Raw genomic sequence first — 12467 nt, 5'->3', positions numbered from 1 at the left:
ATGGTTAGTAGATTTCGACGAGTCGAAGAAGAGCAAGGTCAAACTTGCAAATAATAGCTCATTGCAAGTTGAAGGTACTGTCAACATAGTTATTTAAAGGAGTAATGGAGTGAATGCCTTGATCAAAGATGTACTATATGTCCTTGGAATGAAGTGCAATCTGCTAAGTGTTGGACAACTGGTCGAAAATGGGTTCTCAATGGTTATGAAAGATTGAGCCTTAGAACTTTTCGACATCCAGAATAACTTGGTCTTGAAATCTCATATGTCAAAGAATAGAATATTTAAGACCATGATCAGTTCAACTGAGGTACAATGTCTGAAAACAGTTGTCGACCACAAAAATAGTTGGTTGTGGCATCTGAGGTTTGGCCATATGAACTCTAGGTCGCTCAATTAACTAACCACTCAAGATATGATAATTGGTATACCAAGTCTTTAGATGTCCGACAAACTTTGTGAAGGTTGTCTAGTCAGAAAGCAGTCCAGGAAGTCTTTCATTTCGGATATGCCAATGAGATCCTCCTGTATACTCGAAGTTGTACATTCATACGTATGTGGTCCTTTTGAGGATCATACCATTGGTGGAAACAAGTATTTTGTTTCATTTGTCAATGAGTTTAGCCGAAAGTTGTGGATCTATGTGATCAAGAAAAAGGACGAAGTATTCGAAATCTTTAAGAGATTCAAGATGATTGTTGAAAACCCGAGTGAAAAGAAGATCAAGGTGTTACAAATAGATGGAGGTGGCGAATACACATCCAAGATATTTGAAGCATGAGGTAATAACTCCTTATACTCCTCAGCATAATGGAATAGCATAAAGAAGAAACATGACCATATTTGACATGGCGAGATGCATGCTGAAGTAGAAGAATTTGCCAAAATCCTTATGGGGTGAAGTTGTTTCAAATGTTGTTTATATATTGAACATGTTCCTACTAAGAAGCTGAAGAACAAGGTTCCTGAAGAAGTGTGGAGTGGAAAAGACCATCATTGAGTCATATTAAGGTGTTTGGCTCTATGTGTTACAAGCATGTTCCTGATGCAAGAAGAATGATACTTGATGACAAGAGTGAACCTATGATTCTGGTAGGATATCATAAGACTAGAGCATACAGAATGTTCAATCCAATTAATCAAAAGATTATGATTAGTCGAGATATTGTGATTGATGAAAATTCTACATGGGATTAGAATTCTAGTAATGCAATTGATAAGCCATTGATGAACTATAATTTCGATGAAGCAAGTATGACGTCGAAGTCAAAGATATTGTTGATACTCCAGTTAAAGTTGAAGTTATTGCTGACATACCCGACACATTCGAAGTCAGAGAGGTTATGGCTAGCACAAGTCATACACCTCAAAGAACTAGAGTTCGTCCAACAAGACTTCAAGACTATGAAGTGGTTGGTGATGATGAAGTCACAACAAACAGAGAACTAGTTCACTTTGCTTTACTTGCAGGTGCTGAACCAATCAACTATAGCGAGACTTTAAAGAATATGAAGTAAAGTTTGCTATGGTCGAAGAGTTACAAGCAATCAAAATAAATAACACATGGGAGTTGGTCGAATTACCATCCCATACAAAAGCTATCAAAGTGAGGTGGGTGTTTAAGTTGAAGCACAATGTTAATGGGTCGTGAAATTTTGGTATCATATATAAGATGTCGAAGGTAATGTCACGACACTAATATCTGTTAACACAAATAGGATAAAGATACTGAATGGTAAAGCACATGACACAAGCAATTGTTAACCCAATTTGGTCCAACTCACCTACATCTGGGGGCTACCAAGCCAGGAAGGAAATCCACTATAATAGAATTAGTTCAAAGACTCTCCGTACACTTCAACAAGTTACAGTCTTTCTCACCTAATCTCTACCCGTGCAATTTCTACCTAAGCACTCTTAGATATGAGAACCCACTCACTTCCCTACAATCACACCTATAATCTTAAACAACAATCCCTTGAGAAAAGAAAACACTTTTCAATAACACACTCTTGATTTTACTTCACAGTTTCAATCAAGAAGACACACTCTTGATCTTGCTTCACAGCTTTGATCAAGAAGACACACACTTGATCTTGCTTCACAACTTTGATCAAGTAGATACACACTCTTGCTTAATAGCTTTAGAGTGACAAATTACAACCACAAATCAGTCCAATTCAATCATCAAAAGATGACTTGAATGGCTTACAAGTCTTACGACTAAACAGACACAAACCCTAACTCTCTCTCTATATTTCGCTCAGTATTGGTTGTGTTGTAAAACAGGTTTTCTAAGTCCCTTTTTATAGAAGCTTTCAGCTGGGCTTGGACATCTTGAAAACCCTAAATCTATTTTCCAATCAAATCTTTTTATAACAGTTGGTTAGATCTCCTTGGAAAATAAGTAAATCAGGTTGTAATCCATGATTGAATGCGCCAGCTAATCAGATCTTCAATCATACATAAATTGCCATTAATTGTGCAATCACAAAACACCAGACATTCACACTGAATGTTTTGTGTACAGGATGTCATGACATCGGGTCTGACATCCTGGAAAAATCCTGCATAATCCAATAATTCCTTTTATAACTTCCAGCATGTACAACCATATCAGATGCCATGACCTTGTGTATGTCATCTGAAACAATCCTGCATGAACATGTCTTTCATTTAAGCTCCAGCAGATACATCCAATATCAGAAGCCATAGCATTGTATTTGGCATTCTGAAACAATCCTGCATGCACATGTTCTTGAACTCCAGTAGGTACATAGGATATCTCATGTTAAGACATCACACATAACATCTTGTGAACACTCTTTGTTTTACCAAAATTGCTGCCAACACTTAGAATCAACAAACTCCCCCTTTGGCAAATTTTGGCTAAAACATATATCTGTCCTTTTTGTTCACAAGGTAAACTATCAGCAGTTAAACAACATAACAGTAGTTTAAATAGCAGCAGAAGCAACACAATTTCTAGCTTATAGTTACTAGTAATACACACATGCACAAGGGTACTTCTCCTCCCCCTAAATCTGTGCAACAAAAACAGAATTACTAGTTATGGATGCAACTAGTAAGACACACAAATACACAAGGGTACTCCTTCTCCCCCTAAATCTGTGCATACATCAAACAGTCTCCATGAACATAACAACTACTGTAACCACAACACCTGTACCAGCCAGAATGTCATTCTGACATCTGCTTCAACATCAACACCTGTGCACCATCTCAGACATCCTCTTTGACATCTGTAAACAGAACAACATTCTGTTTTAACACATGTGCACTTCCTTCAATAATAGTTGTCCTTCAGTTCAGCTACATACATCTCACAACTCCACATCAACAACTGCTTCCACAATAACACTTCTCCCCTTTTTTAGTCAAAATTGACCAAAGGTGACCAATTAGACAAAATAAATGTCAATTAGCCTAGCAGAGAATGTTAGGACATATGTTATAACATTAAACATGTTAAAACATAATAGTTAAGCAGTACAAACCATCATTATACACAGCTATGATAGCTGGGATAATGAACAAATCCAAGGAACTCATTAAGAGCCCAGTAATATTACAAATAGGCATCAATGAGGACTGCCACAAATTACACATTTTTCAAAAAAACAATAAAACATCAGTCTAAATAGCAGAACAGCTTCCAAGACATCAATCTTCCCAGCACTCCTCACAGGCTTCACCTTATCACACCAGTCTTCAACACAGGAAGGAACCATTAATAAGAAGAAGAAGTATCACCTTCACCTTCACCTTCACCTTCACCTTCACCTTCAGAGCCTTCAGAGCTTTCAGAGTTGCCACTGAATTGGGCTTTTGCATCTGAATTCTTAGCAGCCTTCTCCATTTCTTCCTTTTCCATGCTGCAGATAAGAACTTCCAAAGCTTCTTTTCTTGCCTTGGCCACCCTTATACCATTCTCCAATTCCTTGCAGGTATCTTTTAGTTGGTCAATTAAGCTCCCTTGAAATGCAGGCTCCCTTCTGGCAGATGTCATGACAACATCATTGACATGACTTCCCTCAAACAGCTTATAATGAATGGATAAAGGGGGTTTTCTTCTGCTTGGCATGTCCTTTGTATTAAGAATGCCTGGTTGTTGACTCTGGATAATCCCACAAATAATGGATGGGAAGGCAATGGGCAATTTCACAGCATTTGTAGAGGCATGTCTGATGGTTTGATCAAATATAAACTTTCCAAAATCATAGTTAATCCTGGTTCCAATTGCATGAATGATTCTTCCAAGACTAATGGAGATGGTAGAGATATGATTAGTAGGCACCCAATTAGCTGAACCAATCTTGTGTAAGATGGCATATTTGACAGTGAGCTTCCCAGCTGATAAGTGATTCCTACTAGGCCATTCCTTAACTTGGCCAGTTGTAATAACCCTACAGACCTCATTGTCTGTAGTCTCTAGGTCCACTCCTCCATCAATTCCTCTTCCTAGGAACTTGTTGATAATACTTGGTGAGAATTTCACACATTTTCCCCTTACAAACACCTTGCAGAACTCCCTGCTGCTCTTTTCATAAATATCCTCAGGGATATTAACAATAAACTCTTTTACCAACCCCTCATAACATTGGGGTAGAGCTACCACAGTCTTCATTAGTCCAACATTTTTTATCAATTCAATTACTTCCTTCACCTCTACAGCCTCTTTTCCAAGCTCTCTTTCAACAGCTACTCTCCTCTGAATGACAAATTTCCATTTTGCAGCACCATCTTCTAAATGAAAGGAGATGTTGTCTAGGTGCACAGCAGCAGCTTTGCCAGGAGACTTCTGAACAGCCTGCCTTTTTGCAGGGGAGATGTCTGGGACATCGTCTTCGACATCCTCCTCAGAGTCAGAGTTGTCTCTTTCTTTCCTTTTCCTAACCTCAACTTTGCTCCAGGATTTTGAGGGTCCTACACCAGCAGCCTTTTTCACTCTTGTTGTTCTCATTTTAGCCACACTTTTCCCTTTCCTAGTTCTCAGTTTCTCAGATACACTTGCTTATCTCCATCCTTGGAGGAGGGACCTGGGGTGTCTCCTGGTATCACGCAAAGTGGAGTAACGTCCATCACGTCTTCATCTAGAAACTCCATGGAGGGAGTCTTTGCATGGTGAGAGGATTTTGAACCAGATGATGATGGATGATGTAGGACTTTTGAGAGAAGTTTCTTTTCCCTAGCTGAGCTTCTCTGAGAAGTTGAACGGAAATGGAGATTGTTGTGTTTAGGTAGCGTGTGCTGAGGGAATAGATACTATTTTTAATGCTAGGGAATGATTTATCATTAATGTGGCTCTTTCTTTTAAAAGGGCAGACACTATTTTTATTTCCTTTATTTTTCCACTTTAATTGCCATAATTTCACAAGAGTCCAAATACCTAATTTCCCTCCCCCATATTCAATTTGAATTTCACCCAAATTCCTTGCAACCTTGTTTGCTAGTTCCAGTCCATGCTTTAGACCTCTGAATTTGTCTTCCACGAATTTTCTAATGAAGTGATAATAGCAAAAATAGTACTTTGTCCATCTGTGTTGAATCTGATTTTTGGACCTAGTGTCAGTATTCAGGTTGTCATAATACAATGTCATGACATCGTGTGTGACATTGTATGCAATCATCAATAATTTCATCCAATACAGTTGAGCCCAACTGCTTCCATCTTCTATACCTTTCACATGTGTAGGAGCAGGTGTCATCCCAATCTTCTCCGTATTGTTCTTGGCATTTTTGTTTTAAGATAAACATATAGTCTCATGTGGCCTAGTCCCAACAGTTCCATTCTGCCTATGACTGGTCACATGTTGATCTAACCTCTCAGTTGTTTGAGCCATCATAACCTTTTCTCCTATGAAGGTGAGGTGTGACATATTTGTATGACATTTCCCACAGACTTGTTTTTCATCACTCTTGAGAGCATCTATACTCATCTTTATCCATTCCTTTTTGACATAGGAATTCTTTAAGGGATAATCCATTTGAGAGCTCCACATGTAGCAGTTGTCTTTGGTCCTGATTCCTTTCATAATCACTTCACTATTGATAACATGAAATTATATCACATTTTTGGACTCGATTTAATTAAATTATATTATTATTCACTTCAATTTATTTCATTTTATTCGATACTACTTGGTATTTTGCTTCCTATTTATCTCAGGTAGTTTATTTGAAGTACAAGTGAAAAAGGAAGAAAAGAAGGTGCAAAAAGAAATGAAAAGAAGCAAATTCCACCAAGCCAAAGCCCAGCCCAAAACACAAGCGTTGCGCCTGTGACGAGCGCCACACAAGGTGTGACGAGCGTCACGCCCTGCCTACTTGTGTGACGAGCGTCACAAGTGGTGTGACGAACGTCACACCATTCCCCTATATTTTTGGCTTCAGAAGCGCAACAGAGGCAGGCACGTTGAAGCCTATTGTTACGCTTGACTATTGAACGTGAGGACTTTCTTTTACACGGAAAACTTTTGGAAGCCGTTACAAAAGGAGGACAATATAAATAGTGGCTTTTGGCAAACCCTGCGGCTCTCTCTTCTCTCCTCCGTCTCTGCTCTTGGTGCATTTTTTCTTTTCCAGCCGTGCAAGCAATATTTTTACAGCATTGTTTTTATAGTTTTTATTTTTATTTGCAATTCCTATTTTCTTTTCCAGCAATTCCTTTAAGCACTTAATTACTTTTTCACACAATAGTTTCCACACCGGAAATTATTGTGTACCTTTTACTAGATCCAACCTTACATTAGATCCTAGATTTTTATTCCTTCATTTTTATTTATCTGTCCGATTGAAGAATTCAAGAACAAATCCAACCGGCCTGTGGTGGAGTGTTCAAGACTGCTATTAATTATTCAGGTTCTTTAATTATTGTTTGAATTTATATATGCCTTGCTTTATTATTTATTTATATTATTTGCCTGAGATGGAATTATTTATGCATGATAATTATTTAGGTCTGTTCAACATGTCTGGCTAATTTATTTAGGTATCGGTATGTAAAGTAAGCGGAATGAAGGAATCAAAACTAAGTTGGTTAAATTACGTTTAAAGATAAAATCACTCTTTTTATGGTCTCAATTTACAGGTTTAATAACAAAGTTTTTGTACGAGAGTAAAAGACATAAAGAAGTTAAAATCAATAGAACGAGAGTTTGAGTTTTTAACTGGACAGTGTAAATTGGACATTAATTCTAAATCAGGGCGAAAGCAATTTTTAGAGTTAATTAAATTCTAATCTTTTTCAAAAAGTATTTTTAAAAGTTAAATGTGAGGACGAGAGTTAAGCATTTGAATTTAATTATATAATCTAAGTCAACAGAGCGAGAGTTTGAGACGAGGGTGTTTAAACGATTAGTGTTTTCTTAAAAAGAGTTTCTACGGATTCTATTGTTTTCAAAAAGTGATTTTTGACTTAACTAATAAGTGACAGCTACGTTAATATAAAGTCATGGTCTATTCAACAGAGCGAGAGTTTGAGATAAGACTTTTAATCAATAGTATCTACTGAAAAGATTCATTTTAAAACCAAGAAACCAACGAAGATTTGATTCCCTAATTACGACGAACTACATACCGATATCCGCTTAATTGATATTTAATCTAGATCTTATTTTAGTTTTAAATTTTCCCCAAACAATCAAAGTATCATCCGCCTTAGCTTTACGAAGTAACCTTAGAAAACGGTATATCGATTCATAAGTCCATGTGGGATCGATATCTTTTAAAACTACGCGATAGAACTGTGCACTTGCAGTTTGTACCCCAATTCGACTCATAAAGTCGCGATCAAGTTTTTGGCGCCGTTGCCAGGGACTTCATTTAGTCGATATCGTAACTCTTCTGTTACGCTGTAGAGACTAAGGCTTTTTTATTTTTATTTCTTTCGTTGATTTGTATGCCACACACTCGCTCACAAGGCGAGCCGTTTTACTTACGAATCAATGATATCGAGCTATATCTCCGAGTCTTACGACGAATTCGGGAATATCGTGCTGCGAACAATCTCCCTCCAATCGAAATTCCTGATCTCAAAAATCTTCTTCCTTCACCGATACCCGAGATGGCAGAACCAGCTCGTGCTCTTCGAGATTACGCCGCTCCATCGCAAGATGAGCCGCATTCGAGTATTGCTCCACCCGCAATCGAAGCAAACAACTTCGAACTTAAACCTTCACTGTTGCAGGCGGTGCAACAGAACCAATTCTCTGGAAATCCTACCGAGGATCCAAACCTTCATTTATCCGTATTTGTCCAATACGCTGATACTGTTAAAGCTAATGGTGTCACTTCAGAGGCAATTCGACTTCGTCTTTTTCCTTTCTCGTTAAGGGATAGCGCTAGAAGATGGCTTCAGTCTCTTCCTTCAAACTCAGTCACCACATGGAACGAGTTGAAGAAAGTCTTTCTTGCCCGATATTTTCCTCCAAGCAAAACAGCTATGTTAAGAGCCCAGATAAATGGATTTAAACAGAAAGATAACGAGTCTCTTTTCGAAGCATGGGAAAGATACAAAGACATGATGAGACTTTGTCTACACCATGGTTTAGAGGACTGGTTACTGATTCATACCTTCTATAATGGTCTCTTGTACAACACGAGGTTAACAATAGACGCCGCCGCAGGTGGTGCACTAATGAACAAACCTTATGCTGATGCTTACCAACTTATCGAAAGCATGGCCCAAAACCACTATCAGTGGGGAAGCGAACGAACAATGGTAGAAAAACCTTAAACGAAAGCTGGCATGTACGAGATAAGTAATCTTGATCATGTTAATGCAAAAGTGGAAGCTTTGGCCCAGAAAATTGAAAGTTTAAATGTATCACCTCCAGCCACCGTGGTTGCCATAACTCAGAATTGTGAAGTCTGTGGAATCCAAGGTCACACTCCTGCAGATTGTCAACTCCTAACAGGAATCCAAGCAGAGCAAGTAAACTATGCTCAAGGAAATCCCTACTCGCATACCTATAACTCCAACTGGAAGAATCATCCTAATTTTTCATATAAGAGTAATAATGCTTTATACGCACCAGGACAAGTTCCAAATCAAGCCCCAGCTATACCTCCTGGATATCAAAAGCCGATCCCATCTACACCTAACAATAACGTTCCTAGGAAGTCCAACTTGGAAATCATGATGGAGAACTTCATAGCTTCTCAACAGCAAACCAATAAAGATTTCTTAAACCAGAATGTACACACTGGCGAACAAATTAAACAACTAGCAAGTAAAGTAGATGCCCTGGCTACCCATAACAAAATGCTGGAAACGCAAATATCACAAGTAGCTCAACAACAAGCGCCTACTTCTGCCCCAACTGGTACATTTCCTGGACAGCCCCAACCTAACCCGAGAAGCCACGCTCATGCAATCATACTAAGAAGTGGAACGGAAGTGGAAGGACCGTCTGATCCAAGGATAGAAAACCAAAACTCTAAAAAGTCAACTGAGGAAGAAAATAAACCTAAGGAAAAGGAAGAGAATAATAAGGGAACCGTAGAAAAGAAAGAACCCTATGTACCTCCACCACCTTATAAACCACCTATCCCTTACCCTCAAAGGCTTATTAAAACCAAAGATGTGGGCCAATTTAAAAAATTTGTTGACCTACTGAAACAATTAAACGTCACAATTCCTTTTACAGAAGCTATTACGCAGATGCCCTCATATGCTAAGTTCTTAAAAGAAATTCTTTCTAATAAAAGGAAACTTGAAGATAGAGAAACCGTTACACTCACTGCTGAATGTAGCGCTACAATCCAGAATATGCCTCCTAAACTTAAAGATCCAGGTAGTTTCTCTATACCCTGTCACATAGGAAAATTTGTCATAGACAAAGCCTTATGCGATTTAGGAGCCGGTATTAGTGTTATGCCTTTATCCATATGCAAGAAACTAGAAATGGGAGAATTAAGACCAACTAAAATGTCTGTGCAACTAGCGGATCGTTCAGTTAGATATCCTATAGGAGTTCTTGAAAACGTTCCCGTGCGCATAGGTCAATTCTACATTCCAACCGATTTTATAATCATGGACATAAGAGAAGATGAAGTTACACCCATTATATTGGGAAGACCATTCTTAGCAACCGCCGGTGCTATCAAAGACGTAAAACAAGGACGACTCACTTTCGAAGTAGGAGAAGAGAAAATTGAGTTCATTCTATCCCAATTTTTGAAAGCACCTGCAATAGAAGACACATGTTACTTCATGGATATCATCGATGAATGCTTAAAAGAAACAAAGTTAGAAAAAGACAAATCATCTGACTATCTTGTAGAGGACAAACTTGACCAATGTCTAGCAATAACATCGGACCCTACGCAATGCCTTAAGAAACCAACCCTTGACCTGAAAACACTTCCCAAAAATCTGAGATATGAATTCCTAGACTTAGAACTTGAACGACCAGTGATAGTTAATGCAGACCTAGGAAAACTCGAAACCGAAAAACTCCTGCATATCTTAAGAAAATATCCAACCGCACTAGGATACAACATCACCGATCTTAAAGGAATAAGTCCTTCTATTTGTATGCACCGCATCATGCTAGAAGAAGACTGTAAAACTTCTAGGGAACACCAGAGGAGACTAAACCCGATCCTAAGTGAGGTAGTGAAGAAGGAAATAACCAAGTTATTAGAGGCAGGTATCATATATCCTATATCTGATAGCAAATGGGTTAGTCCGGTACACGTAGTACCAAAGAAAGGAGGTGTAACAGTTATTGAAAACGAAAAAGGAGAAACTATAACCAAACGAATCGAATCGGGATGGAGAATGTGCATTGACTATAGGAAACTAAACAAAGCAACCCGAAAAGATCATTTTCCTTTACCATTCATTGACCAGATGTTAGAACGATTAGCAAAACATTCTCATTTCTACTACCTAGACGGTTATTCAGGCTTCTTTCAAATACCAATTCATCCTGATGACCAAGAAAAGACAACATTCACGTGTCCTTTTGGTACCTTCGCTTATCGACGAATGCCGTTTGGCTTGTGCAATGCTCCTGCAACCTTCCAAAGATGTATGATGGCGATATTCGCCGATTTTCTCGAAAACATCATGGAAGTATTTATGGACGACTTTTCCGTATGCGGACAAAGTTTTGAAGAATGCCTTGAAAACCTAGAAAGAGTTCTAGAACGATGTGTAAAAGTAAACCTAGTACTTAATTGGGAAAATGTCACTTTATGGTACAAGAAGGAATTGTTTTAGGACACATCATCTCGAATAGAGGAATTGAAGTAGACAAAGCCAAAATAGAGGTAATCGAAAACCTTCAACCTCCGAAAACTATGAGAGAAGTGCGAAGTTTCTTAGGACACGCCGGTTTTTACCGACGATTCATTAAAGACTTCTCTAAAATAACTAAACCTTTGACCGGACTATTGATGAAGGATGCTGAATTCATATTCGACAATAAATGTTTAGAAGCATTTCAAACGCTTAAACAAGCATTGATCTCCGCGCCTATAATGCAAACACCAGATTGGAATGAACCATTCGAAATAATGTGTGATGCCAGTGACTACGCCGTAGGCGCTGTTTTAGGACAACGAAAGGACAAAAAGCTTCACGTCATATACTACGCAAGTAGAACTCTAGATGAAGCACAAATGAATTACGCCACAACCGAGAAAGAACTTTTAGCAGTAGTGTTTGCACTAGATAAATTTCGTTCTTACTTAGTCGGAGCCAAAATAATCGTTTACACTGACCACGCTGCTATCAAGTACCTCTTAACAAAAAAGGATGCTAAACCTAGACTCCTAAGGTGGATCTTGTTGCTACAAGAGTTCGATTTGGAAATCAAAGACAAGAAAGGAACTGAAAACGTAGTAGCAGACCACCTCTCTAGACTCGAAGACCTGGAACCAGAAAGAACATCAATTAACGATGATTTCTCGTATGATAAACTTATAGCTACTTTGGAAGAAAATAGAATTGATAAACAGGTAGAAACCACCTCAGCTATATGTGTTACACCATGGTACGCTGACTTCGTCAATTATTTAGCTGCCGGAATAATTCCACCTAATTTATCTTACCAACAAAAGAAACGATTCTTCTATGACATAAAACACTATTACTGGGATGACCCTTTACTTTTCAAAAGAGGCCCCGATGGTATTTTCCGTCGGTGCATACCTGAAGAAGAGGTAGAAAATATAATCCAACACTGTCATTCCGCTCCTTATGGTGGACATGCAAGTACATCCAAGACCTGCTCCAAAATCCTACAAGCCGATCTTTATTGGCCAAACATATGGAAGGATGTGCATGCGGCTATTAAGAAATGTGATAGATGTCAACGCACAGGAAACATATCTAGACGTGACGAGATGCCACAAAAGGGCATTTTGGAAGTAGAGATTTTCGACGTGTGGGGAATAGACTTCATGGGACCTTTTCCACCTTCTTTCGGTAACAA

The 12467-nt window shown here is 38.5% G+C and overlaps 1 non-coding gene across 1 annotated transcript; it reads right to left on the bottom strand.

The window, feature by feature from the left end:
* Positions 1-8464: 8464 nt before the first annotated feature.
* Positions 8465-8571, bottom strand: LOC127133664 (small nucleolar RNA R71). The gene has a single exon (XR_007807616.1). It is a non-coding gene; the product is annotated as a small nucleolar RNA R71 (small nucleolar RNA).
* Between the last annotated feature and the right edge of the window lie 3896 nt (positions 8572-12467).

This window comes from Lathyrus oleraceus, chromosome 3 (assembly GCF_024323335.1).
Source record: "Lathyrus oleraceus cultivar Zhongwan6 chromosome 3, CAAS_Psat_ZW6_1.0, whole genome shotgun sequence".
NCBI lineage: Eukaryota > Viridiplantae > Streptophyta > Magnoliopsida > Fabales > Fabaceae > Lathyrus > Lathyrus oleraceus.
The sequence above is the reverse complement of the archived record's forward strand: the minus strand, read 5'-3'. Positions and strand labels throughout refer to the sequence as shown.